The sequence below is a fragment of the Rutidosis leptorrhynchoides genome, chromosome 6 (assembly GCF_046630445.1).
Source record: "Rutidosis leptorrhynchoides isolate AG116_Rl617_1_P2 chromosome 6, CSIRO_AGI_Rlap_v1, whole genome shotgun sequence".
Lineage (NCBI taxonomy): Eukaryota > Viridiplantae > Streptophyta > Magnoliopsida > Asterales > Asteraceae > Rutidosis > Rutidosis leptorrhynchoides.
This window is the reverse complement of record NC_092338.1, coordinates 237,648,327-237,661,863: the sequence shown is the minus strand read 5'-3', so window position 1 is coordinate 237,661,863 and position 13,537 is coordinate 237,648,327.

The window sequence follows — 13,537 nt, the reverse complement described above, 5'->3', positions numbered from 1 at the left end:
TTGCATTAATACACAACCGAGACCTTGCTTTGATGCATCACAATAAATCAAAAAATCATCATTCCCTTCAGGCAATGACAATATAGGTGCCGTAGTTAGCTTTTTCTTCAATAACTGAAACGCTTTCTCTTGTTCATCATTCCATTCAAATTTCTTCCCTTTATGCGTTAATGCAGTCAAGGGTTTTGTTATTCTAGAAAAGTCTTGGATGAACCTTCTGTAGTAACCAGCTAGTCCTAAAAACTGGCGTATGTGTTTCGGAGTCTTCGGGGTTTCCCACTTTTCAACAGTTTCTATCTTTGCCGGATCCACCTTAATACCTTCTTTGTTCACTATGTGACCGAGGAATTGAACTTCTTCCAACCAAAATGCACACTTTGAAAACTTAGCGTACAATTCTTCCTTCCTCAATACTTCTAACACCTTTCTCAAATGTTCACCGTGTTCTTGGTCATTCTTTGAGTAAATAAGTATGTCATCAATGAAAACAATGACAAACTTGTCAAGGTATGGTCCACACACTCGGTTCATAAGGTCCATGAACACAGCTGGTGCATTAGTTAAACCAAACGGCATGACCATAAACTCGTAATGACCGTAACGTGTTCTGAAAGCAGTCTTTGGAATATCATCTTCTTTCACCCGCATTTGATGATACCCGGAACGTAAGTCAATCTTTGAATAAACAGACGAGCCTTGTAGTTGATCAAATAAGTCGTCGATTCTCGGTAGTGGGTAGCGGTTCTTGATGGTAAGTTTGTTCAACTCTCGGTAGTCGATACACAACCTGAATGTACCATCTTTCTTCTTGACAAACAAAACAGGAGCTCCCCACGGTGATGTGCTTGGTCGAATGAAACCACGCTCTAAAAGTTCTTGTAATTGGCTTTGCAGTTCTTTCATCTCGATGGGTGCGAGTCTGTAAGGAGCACGAGCTATTGGTGCAGCTCCTGGTACAAGATCTATTTGAAATTCAACGGATCGATGTGGGGGTAATCCCGGTAATTCTTTCGGAAATACATCGGGAAATTCTTTTGCAATGGGAACATCATTGATGCTCTTTTCTTCAGTTTGTACTTTCTCGACGTGTGCTAGAACAGCATAGCAACCTTTTCTTATTAGTTTTTGTGCCTTCAAATTACTAATAAGATGTAGCTTCGTGTTGCCCTTTTCTCCGTACACCATTAAGGGTTTTCCTTTTTCTCGTATAATGCGAATTGCATTTTTGTAACAAACGATCTCCGCTTTCACTTCTTTCAACCAGTCCATACCGATTATCACATCAAAACTCCCTAACTCTACTGGTATTAAATCAATCTTAAATGTTTCGCTAACCAGTTTAATTTCTCGATTCCGACATATATTATCTGCTGAAATTAATTTACCATTTGCTAATTCGAGTAAAAATTTACTATCCAAAGGCGTCAATGGACAACTTAATTTAGCACAAAAATCTCTACTCATATAGCTTCTATCCGCACCCGAATCAAATAAAACGTAAGCAGATTTATTGTCAATAAGAAACGTACCCGTAACAAGCTCCGGGTCTTCCTGTGCCTCTACCGCATTAATATTGAAAACTCTTCCACGGCCTTGTCCATTCGTGTTCTCCTGGTTCGGGCAATTTCTAATAATGTGGCCTGGTTTTCCACATTTATAACAAACTACATTGGCATAACTTGCTCCGACACTACTTGCTCCGCCATTACTCGTTCCGACACCATTTGTTCCTTTCGTTCTATTAACCCCTGGTCCGTATACCTCACACTTCGCCGCGCTATGACCATTTCTTTTACACTTGTTGCAAAATTTGGTGCAGAACCCCGAGTGATTCTTTTCACACCTTTGGCATAGTTGCTTCTGATTGTTGTTGTTGTTGCGGTTATTATTATTGTTGGGATGATTGTTGTAGTTGTTGTTGTTGTTGTTGTTGTTGTTGTTGTTGGGCCGTTTGTTGTAGTTGCGATTGATGTTGCGATTGTTGGGATAATTGTTGCGATTATTGTTGTAATTGCTGTTGTTGTTGTATTGGTGATTCTTATCACCGTTTTCCTCCCACTTTCTTTTGACTTGCTTCACATTGGCCTCTTCAGCAGTCTGTTCTTTAATTCTTTCTTCAATCTGGTTCACTAGTTTGTGAGCCATTCTACATGCCTGTTGTATGGAGGCGGGCTCGTGTGAACTTATATCTTCTTGGATTCTTTCCGGTAATCCTTCACAAACGCGTCGATCTTCTCTTCCTCATCTTCGAATGCTCCCGGACACAATAGGCACAATTCTGTGAATCGTCTTTCGTACGTGGTAATATCAAATCCTTGGGTTCGTAACCCTCTAAGTTCTGTCTTGAGCTTATTGACCTCGGTTCTGGGACGGTACTTCTCGTTCATCAAGTGCTTGAATGCTGACCACGGTAGTGCGTATGCATCATCTTGTCCCACTTGCTCTAGATAGGTATTCCACCATGTTAACGCAGAACCTGTGAAGGTATGCGTAGCGTACTTCACTTTGTCCTCTTCAGTACACTTACTTATGGCAAACACCGATTCAACCTTCTCGGTCCACCGTTTCAATCCGATCGGTCCTTCGGTTCCATCAAATTCCAAAGGTTTGCAGGCAGTGAATTCTTTGTAGGTGCATCCTACACGATTTCCTGTACTGCTAGATCCAAGGTTATTGTTGGTATGTAGCGCAGCCTGTACTGCGGCTATGTTTGAAGCTAGAAAAGTACGGAATTCCTCTTCATTCATATTCACGGTGTGTCGAGTAGTCGGTGCCATTTCCTTCAAAATAGTTAAATGGAACAAGTTAATCATACAGAATATTAAGAGTAGTTAATAGTATTTCGTAGCATAATATGAACTCATTTATAAAAGCTTTTTCTTCATATTAGCGTTTTATAAGTTTAAATTCGGGTAGTACCTACCCGTTAAGTTCATACTTAGTAGCTAATATACAATTCAACTACTACAATTCTATATGAAAAACTGATTATAATAATATTTCGCGTTCAAACTTTTATACAATATTTTACAAACTTACAATACCGCTTATTTTACATAAAGCATGAAATATAGCACACAATAACTTTGATACAAGATAGTTGTGAAGACAATTCTAGCTAGTACACAAGTCGTTCAGCAAAGGCAATAAAGACACGTAATTCATACGTCCAGAAACAAGTCATGCATTCGGGTTTTACTAGGACTACTTCCCATCCTTGGTCTTGTGCAACATAACCGTTATGGCCGTTGATAAGACAGCGTGTTGTAACGTCATCAAAGGGACGAGGGTTACGTAATGTCCAACAGTCCCGTAATAATCTAAAAACCTCATTTCTTACCCCAATTACCGACTCCGTCACTTGTGGAAACGTTTTGTTTAATAGTTGTAGCCCGATGTTCTTGTTCTCACTTTGGTGAGAAGCGAACATTACTAATCCGTAAGCATAACATGCTTCTTTATGTTGCATGTTAGCCGCTTTTTCTAAATCACGAAGTCCAATATTCGGATATATTGAGTCAAAATAATTTCTTAACCCGTTGCGTAAAATAGCATTTGGGTTCCCCGCAATATATGCGTCAAAGTAAACACATCGTAACTTATGGGTTTCCCAATGTGATATCCCCCATCTTTCAAACGAAAGTCTCTTATAAACCAAGACATTCTTGGAACGTTCTTCGAATGTCTTACAAACTGATCTCGCCTTAAATAGTTGTGCCGAAGAATTCTGGCCGACTCTAGACAAGATTTCATCAATCATGTCTCCGGGTAGGTCTCTTAAAATATTGGGTTGTCTATCCATTTTGTGTTTTTAAACTGTAAAATAGACAAGAGTTAGATTCAAAAAAAAATACTTATTAATACAAGCAATTTTTACATATATCATAAAGCATAAGAACACTATATTACATATATTACACCACACGAATACAACTATCTTATTCCGACTCGCTCGTTTCTTCTTCTTCGGTTTTGGTTCGTTTTGCCAAGTTTCTAGGGATATATGATGTTCCCCTAATACGAGCCATCGTTGTCCACATTGGTTTAGAAAAACCTGGTGGTTTAGAGGTTCCCGGGTCATTGTTACAACTTAAGGACTTCGGGGGTTGACGATACATATAAAGTTCATCGGGGTTGGAATTAGATTTCTCTATTTTTATGCCCTTTCCCTTATTATTTTCTTTTGCCTTTTTAAATTCAGTTGGGGTAATTTCTATAACATCATCGGAATTCTCGTCGGAATCTGATTCATCGGAGAATTGGTAATCCTCCCAATATTTTGCTTCCTTGGCGGAAACACCATTGACCATAATTAACTTTGGTCGGTTGGTTGAGGATTTTCTTTTACTTAACCGTTTTATTATTTCCCCCACCGGTTCTATTTCTTCATCCGGTTCCGGTTCCGATTCTTCTTCCGGTTCCGACTCTTCTTCCGGTTCCTCTTCGGGAACTTGTGAATCAGTCCACAAATCATTCCAATTTACATTTGACTCTTCATTATTATTAGGTGAGTCAATGGGACTTGTTCTAGAGGTAGACATCTATCACATAATATCAAACACGTTAAGAGATTAATATATCACATAATATTCATATGTTAAAAATATATAGTTTCCAACAAAAATGTTAAGCAATCATTTTTAAAGAAAACACGGTCGAAGTCCAGACTCACTAATGCATCCTAACAAACTCGATAAGACACACTAATGCAAATTTTCCGGTTCTCTAAGACCAACGCTCGGATACCAACTGAAATGTCCCGTTCTTATTGATTAAAAACGTTCCATATTAATTAATTTCGTTGCGAGGTTTTGACCTCTATATGAGACGTTTTTCAAAGACTGCATTCATTTTTAAACAAACCATAACCTTTATTTCATCAATAAAGGTTTAAAAAGCTTTACGTAGATTATCAAATAATGATAATCTAAAATATCCTGTTTACACACGACCATTACATAATGGTTTACAATACAAATATGTTACAACAAAATAAGTTTCTTGAATGCAGTTTTTACACAATATCATACAAGCATGGACTCCAAATCTTGTCCTTATTTAAGTATGCGACAGCGGAAGCTCTTAATAATCACCTGAGAATAAACATGCTTAAAACGTCCACAAAAATGTTGGTGAGTTATAGGTTTAACCTATATATATCAAATCGTAACAATAGACCACAAGATTTCATATTTCAATACACATCCCATACATAGAGATAAAAATCATTCATATGGTGAACACCTGGTAACCGACAATAACAAGATGCATATATAAGAATATCCCCATCATTCCGGGACACCCTTCGGATATGATATAAATTTCGAAGTACTAAAGCATCCGGTACTTTGGATGGGGTTTGTTAGGCCCAATAGATCTATCTTTAGGATTCGCGTCAATTAGGGTGTCTGTTCCCTAATTCTTAGATTACCAGACTTAATAAAAAGGGGCATATTCGATTTCGATAATTCAACCATAGAATGTAGTTTCACGTACTTGTGTCTATTTTGTAAATCATTTATAAAACCTGCATGTATTCTCATCCCAAAAATATTAGATTTTAAAAATGGGACTATAACTCACTTTCACAGATTTTTACTTCGTCGGGAAGTAAGACTTGGCCACTGTTGATTCACGAACCTATAACAATATATACATATATATTAAAGTATGTTCAAAATATATTTACAACACTTTTAATATATTTTGATGTTTTAAGTTTATTAAGTCAGCTGTCCTCGTTAGTAACCTACAACTAGTTGTCCACAGTTAGATGTACAGAAATAAATCGATAAATATTATCTTGAATCAATCCACGACCCAGTGTATACGTATCTCAGTATTGATCACAACTCAAACTATATATATTTTGGAATCAACCTCAACCCTGTATAGCTAACTCCAACATTCACATATAGAGTGTCTATGGTTGTTCCGAAATATATATAGATGTGTCGACATGATAGGTCGAAACATTGTATACGTGTCTATGGTATCTCAAGATTACATAATATATAATACAAGTTGATTAAGTTATGGTTGGAATAGATTTGTTACCAATTTTCACGTAGCTAAAATGAGAAAAATTATCCAATCTTGTTTTACCCATAACTTCTTCATTTTAAATCCGTTTTGAGTGAATCAAATTGCTATGGTTTCATATTGAACTCTATTTTATGAATCTAAACAAAAAAAGTATAGGTTTCTAGTTGGAAAAATAAGTTACAAGTCATTTTTGTAAAGGTAGTCATTTCAGTCGAAAGAACGACGTCTAGATGACCATTTTAGAAAACATACTTCCACTTTGAGTTTAACCATAATTTTTGGATATAGTTTCATGTTCATAATAAAAATCATTTTCTCAGAATAACAACTTTTAAATCAAAGTTTATCATAGTTTTTAATTAACTAACCCAAAACAGCCCGCGTTGTTACTACGACGGCGTAAATCCGGTTTTACGGTGTTTTTCGTGTTTCCAGGTTTTAAATCATTAAGTTAGCATATCATATAGATATAGAACATGTGTTTAGTTGATTTTAAAAGTCAAGTTAGAAGGATTAACTTTTGTTTGCGAACAAGTTTAGAATTAACTAAACTATGTTCTAGTGATTACAAGTTTAAACCTTCGAATAAGATAGCTTTATATGTATGAATCGAATGATGTTATGAACATCATTACTACCTTAAGTTCCTTGGATGAACCTACTGGAAAAGAGAAAAATGGATCTAGCTTCAATGGATCCTTGGATGGCTCAAAGTTCTTGAAGCAAAATCATGACACGAAAACAAGTTCAAGTAAGATCATCACTTGAAATAAGATTGTTATAGTTATAGAAATTGAACCAAAGTTTGAATATGATTATTACCTTGTATTAGAATGATAACCTACTGTAAGAAACAAAGATTTCTTGAGGTTGGATGATCACCTTACAAGATTGGAAGTGAGCTAGCAAACTTGAAAGTATTCTTGATTTTATGAAACTAGAACTTTTGGAATTTATGAAGAACACTTAGAACTTGAAGATAGAACTTGAGAGAGTTCAATTAGATGAAGAAAATTGAAGAATGAAAGTGTTTGTAGGTGTTTTTGGTCGTTGGTGTATGGATTAGATATAAAGGATATGTAATTTTGTTTTCATGTAAATAAGTCATGAATGATTACTCATATTTTTGTAATCTTATGAGATATTTCATGCTAGTTGCCAAATGATGGTTCCCACATGTGTTAGGTGACTCACATGGGCTGCTAAGAGCTGATCATTGGAGTGTATATACCAATAGTACATACATCTAAAAGCTGTGTATTGTACGAGTACGAATACGGGTGCATACGAGTAGAATTGTTGATGAAACTGAACGAGAATGTAATTGTAAGCATTTTTGTTAAGTAGAAGTATTTTGATAAGTGTATTGAAGTCTTTCAAAAGTGTATAAATACATATTAAAACACTACATGTATATACATTTTAACTGAGTCGTTAAGTCATCGTTAGTCGTTACATGTAAGTGTTGTTTTGAAACCTTTAGGTTAACGATCTTGTTAAATGTTGTTAACCCAATGTTTATAATAACAAAAGAGATTTTAAATTATTATATTATCATGATATTATGATGTACGAATATCTCTTAATATGATATATATACATTAAATGTCGTTACAACGATAAACGTTACATATATGTCTCGTTTCAAAATCATTAAGTTAGTAGTCTTGTTTTTACATATGTAGTTCATTGTTAATATAATTAATGATATGTTTACTTATCATAATATCATGTTAACTATATATATAACCATATATATGTCATCATATAGTTTTTTTACAAGTTTTAACGTTCGTGAATCACCGGTCAACTTGGGTGGTCAATTGTCTATATGAAACCTATTTCAATTAATCAAGTCTTAACAAGTTTGATTGCTTAACATGTTGGAAACATTTAATCATGTAAACATCAATCTCAATTAATATATATAAACATGGAAAAGTTCGGGTCACTACACGAGGGAGGGACGAGAACTTTTATTATCATTATTTTTAATCTTATTGAATTAAAGTATGCCAAAAACATTTAAAAAACCCAAAAAAATCTTTACTTTTAAAACCGTTTCGAATTGACAAATTTTAAATTTTTGTCGAGAGACGGACTAGGATAACGATTCGAAACGCCCTCGCTCCTAAAGGAAAACAAAATTTTTAGAATTTAATTAATTTTATGTTTTATAAAGTTATAAGGTTTTATAAAAAAAAAAAAAAAAAAGGGGCCGCGACTCGCGGTGATTTATGGGTTCACACCACCGCACTCGCGGAGGTCAAAAAAACCAGAAAAAAATAAAACTGGTCGAACAGACCAGTTTGTTCATCACCACACCCAATTTTCTGCGAAAAAACACACACAAAAATCGCCCAAATTCGCCATTTTTCATCATTTTTTTATCAAATCTTTCATAAAATCACAATGAGAAGACTATTATCAAAGAATTACTCAAGGAAATTGGTAAATTTCTACACCTAAACACCATTTAATTCGAATTTTAGTGTTCTTGAACAATTTCATACATAATTCGATTTTGATGCTTTCTAGGGTAATAATGCTTCAATTGTTTGTGTATTATGCTTGTATAACCTAGATTGATGCTATTTAAAATGATTATAAGCTTTGAACTTCAATTTTTGAATAATCTAGGGTTTGTGTTCTTGAGCAAAATTAGGGCTTTTTGATATAAACAGGTTATAGCCTAATTTTGTTGTTAGTTTATGCTAAATTGAGTAGCGTAACATGTTTAGGTTGCTAAATGATCAAAACTTTGATCCTAAACATGATTTATGAAGATTAAAGTGGACTTTTTGAACCAAAATTGCATAAACTTGATTTAATTGATATGAATGCCATGAGGAACTTATTTAATTGTTATAATGATTGTTTTTGACATGTTTTAAAAGATAAATGCGAAGGAACTTTGTATAAATTTTCATATATGTATATTTGTAAAAGTGTAGAATTGTTAATATTTTGAAAATGTGTATAGAGTTTAATATGGATTAAACATGTCATTGTAATTGTTTAGATTTATGATTTTGCTAAAACTAATGCATATTTGGATGCACAAAAAATTGTGTTTGATATATTTTGCAGACTGAAAGGGGTGAATCTTCATCCCAGGCTCACAATGCTCCTCCGGAAGAAGCAAATCAATAGGAAATTAATAACCAATACCGACAAGATATGCCTCACCTAATTGTTTCATATTCAAACATTCATGAGGCAGATTTACATCCGAATTTGAGATTTGATAGAGCTGAATTAAGAGTAATCCATAGGTTTTTACTTACTCAAAGATTGGGCACCATTAGAGGTAGTGGAATTGGCCGAGCCAATCAGGGAATTACTTACTCTAAGGTATGGTAATTCTACTTTTAATGATTGGGTACGTTTATTCAACATGCGTAGACCTGTATATAGAGAATGGTGTATAGAGTTATTGTGTACTATTGAAATAAATGATCGGGTAGATACTTTAACCGATCGTAGTTTTATTAGATTTTTATTAAGAGGGGAGATGCGCCATATGTCCTTACTAGACATGGCTCGGGCTTTAGGTATATATACGCCCGAGGAGCTAGCATCTTATGATTGCCAGAGGTTAATAGTTTATGGTAGGAGGGTGGATGAGAATTTTGATACGAATGACGTATGGAGTAGGATGACTAGCCATCGCCGATTCTAGGGGGATTATACTCTTATCTTGATATTGATAGAGCTGAATTAAGAGTAATCCATAGGTTTTTAGCCAATTCGATTACACAACGAGGTAAGAATAAGGAAAAGGTAAATGAACAGGATTTGTTTTACCACATGTGTATTCGAGACCCACACAGCGCTGTAAGTATACCTTTTTGTGTGGGTTATTATTTATTAACTATGGTTAGGGGTATGAGGCGTGGTAGCATAATAGGAGGTGATATATTTATTACTTTGATTGCTGAATATCTTGGTGTGGATAGAAGTCGAGGGGGATTATTAATGGCAGAACCAGAACCCCGCGATAGAATAGATTTGCGTGTTTATCATGGTGCTAAGGTCTTAAAGAAACAAAACAACGCGGCAGCACGTTATGATGGCTGGCATCCACAGGTTGAGAGAGATCAACAGCAAGGTCAACCGGGAGGGGGTAATCCCATGATGGAAATGCAAATTTTTATGGCTCGACACGAGTATGAAATGGCTAGACAAAAAGCATTTCAAGATTGGCGGTATCATCAAAGCCAAATCATAAGTCATTGTACACACGTAGGTAGAGAATACATTCCTACCGTTATGCCCGAATTTGCTCCTTAGACTTTAGAGAGCCGACCACCATATCCTACATATGACCTGGCCCTAGCATTTTACAGCATCTATGGATACGCTTGGGACCCATACTAGAACCATGAAATGTCCCGTTCTTATTGATTAAAAACGTTCCATATTAATTGATTTCGTTGCGAGGTTTTGACCTCTAAATGAGACGTTTTTCAAAGACTGCATTCATTTTTAAAACAAACCATAACCTTTATTTCATAAATAAAGGTTTAAAAAGCTTTACGTAGATTATCAAATAATGATAATCTAAAATATCCTGTTTACACACGACCATTACATAATGGTTTACGATACAAATATGTTACATCGAAATCAGTTTCTTGAATGCAGTTTTTACACAATATCATACAAACATGGACTCCAAATCGTGTCCTTATTTTAGTATGCAACAGCGGAAGCTCTTAGTATTCACCTGAGAATAAACATGCTTTAAACGTCAACAAAAATGTTGGTGAGTTATAGGTTTAACCTATATATATCAAATCGTACCAATAGACCACAAGATTTCATATTTCAATACACATCCCATACATAGAGATAAAAGTCATTCATATGGTGAACACCTGGTAACCGACATTAACAAGATGCATATATAAGAATATCCCCATCATTCTGGGACACCCTTCGGATATGATATAAATTTCGAAGTACTAAAGCATCCAGTACTTTGGATGGGGCTTGTTGGGCCCGATAGATCTATCTTTAGGATTCGCGTCAATTAGGGTGTCTGTTCCCTAATTCTTAGATTACCAGACTTAATAAAAAGGGGCATATTCGATTTCGATAATTCAACCATAGAATGTAGTTTCACGTACTTGTGTCTATTTTGTAAATCATTTATAAAACCTGCATGTATTCTCATCCCAAAAATATTAGATTTTAAAAGTGGGACTATAACTCACTTTCACAGATTTTTACTTCGTCGGGAAGTAAGACTTGGCCACTGGTTGATTCACAAACCTATAACAATATATACATATATATCAAAGTATGTTCAAAATATATTTACAACACTTTTAATATATTTTGATGTTTTAAGTTTATTAAGTCAGCTGTCCTCGTTAGTAACCTACAACTAGTTGTCCACAATTAGATGTACAGAAATAAATCGATAAATATTATCTTGAATCAATCCACGACCCAGTGTATACGTATCTCAGTATTGATCACAACTCAAACTATATATATTTTGGAATCAACCTCAACCCTGTATAGCTAACTCCAACATTCACATATAGAGTGTCTATGGTTGTTCCGAAATATATATAGATGTGTCGACATGATAGGTCGAAACATTGTATACGTGTCTATGGTATCTCAAGATTACATAATATACAATACAAGTTGATTAAGTTATGGTTGGAATAGATTTGTTACCAATTTTCACGTAGCTAAAATGAGAAAAATTATCCAATCTTGTTTTACCCATAACTTCTTCATTTTAAATCCGTTTTGAGTGAATCAAATTGCTATGGTTTCATATTGAACTCTATTTTATGAATCTAAACAGAAAAAGTATAGGTTTATAGTCGGAAAAATAAGTTACAAGTCGTTTTTGTAAAGGTAGTCATTTCAGTCGAAAGAACGACGTCTAGATGACCATTTTAGAAAACATACTTCCACTTTGAGTTTAACCATAATTTTTGGATATAGTTTCATGTTCATAATAAAAATCATTTTCTCAGAATAACAACTTTTAAATCAAAGTTTATCATAGTTTTTAATTAACTAACCCAAAACAGCCCGCGGTGTTACTACGACGGCGTAAATCCGGTTTTACGGTGTTTTTCGTGTTTCCAGGTTTTAAATCATTAAGTTAGCATATCATATAGATATAGAACATGTGTTTAGTTGATTTTAAAATTCAAGTTAGAAGGATTAACTTTTGTTTGCGAACAAGTTTAGAATTAACTAAACTATGTTCTAGTGATTACAAGTTTAAACCTTCGAATAAGATAGCTTTATATGTATGAATCGAATGATGTTATGAACATCATTACTACCTTAAGTTCCTTGGATAAACCTACTGGAAAATAGAAAAATGGATCTAGCTTCAATGGATCCTTGGATGGCTCGAAGTTCTTGAAGCAGAATCATGACACGAAAACAAGTTCAAGTAAGATCATCACTTGAAATAAGATTGTTATAATTATAGAAATTGAACCAAAGTTTGAATATGATTATTACCTTGTATTAGAATGATAACCTACTGTAAGAAACAAAGATTTCTTGAGGTTGGATGATCACCTTACAAGATTGGAAGTGAGCTAGCAAACTTGAAAGTATTCTTGATTTTATGAAACTAGAACTTTTGGAATTTATGAAGAACACTTAGAACTTGAAGATAGAACTTGAGAGAGATCAATTAGATGAAGAAAATTGAAGAATGAAAGTGTTTTTAGGTGTAAGGATATGTAATTTTGTTTTCATGTAAATAAGTCATGAATGATTACTCATATTTTTGTAATTTTATGAGATATTTCATGCTAGTTGCCAAATGATGGTTCCCACATGTGTTAGGTGACTCACATGGGCTGCTAAGAGCTAATCATTTGAGTGTATATACCAATAGTACATACATCTAAAAGCTGTGTATTGTACGAGTACGAATACGGGTGCATACGAGTAGAATTGTTGATGAAACTGAACGAGGATGTAATTGTAAGCATTTTTGTTAAGTAGAAGTATTTTGATAAGTGTATTGAAGTCTTTCAAAAGTATATAAATACATATTAAAACACTACATATATATACATTTTAACTGAGTCGTTAAGTCATCGTTAGTCGTTACATGTAAGTGTTGTTTTGAAACCTTTAGGTTAACGATCTTGTTAAATGTTGTTAACCCAATGTTTATAATATCAAATGAGATTTTAAATTATTATATTATCATGATATTATCATGTATGAATATCTCTTAATATGATATATATACATTAAATGTCTTTACAACGATAATCGTTACATATATGTCTCGTTTAAAAATCATTAAGTTAGTAGTCTTGTTTTTACATATGTAGTTCATTGTTAATATACTTAATGATATGTTTACTTATCATAGTATCATGTTAACTATATATATATCCATATATATGTCATCATATAGTTTTTACAAGTTTTAACGTTCGTGAATCACCGGTCAACTTGGGTGGTCAATTGTCTATATGAAACATAT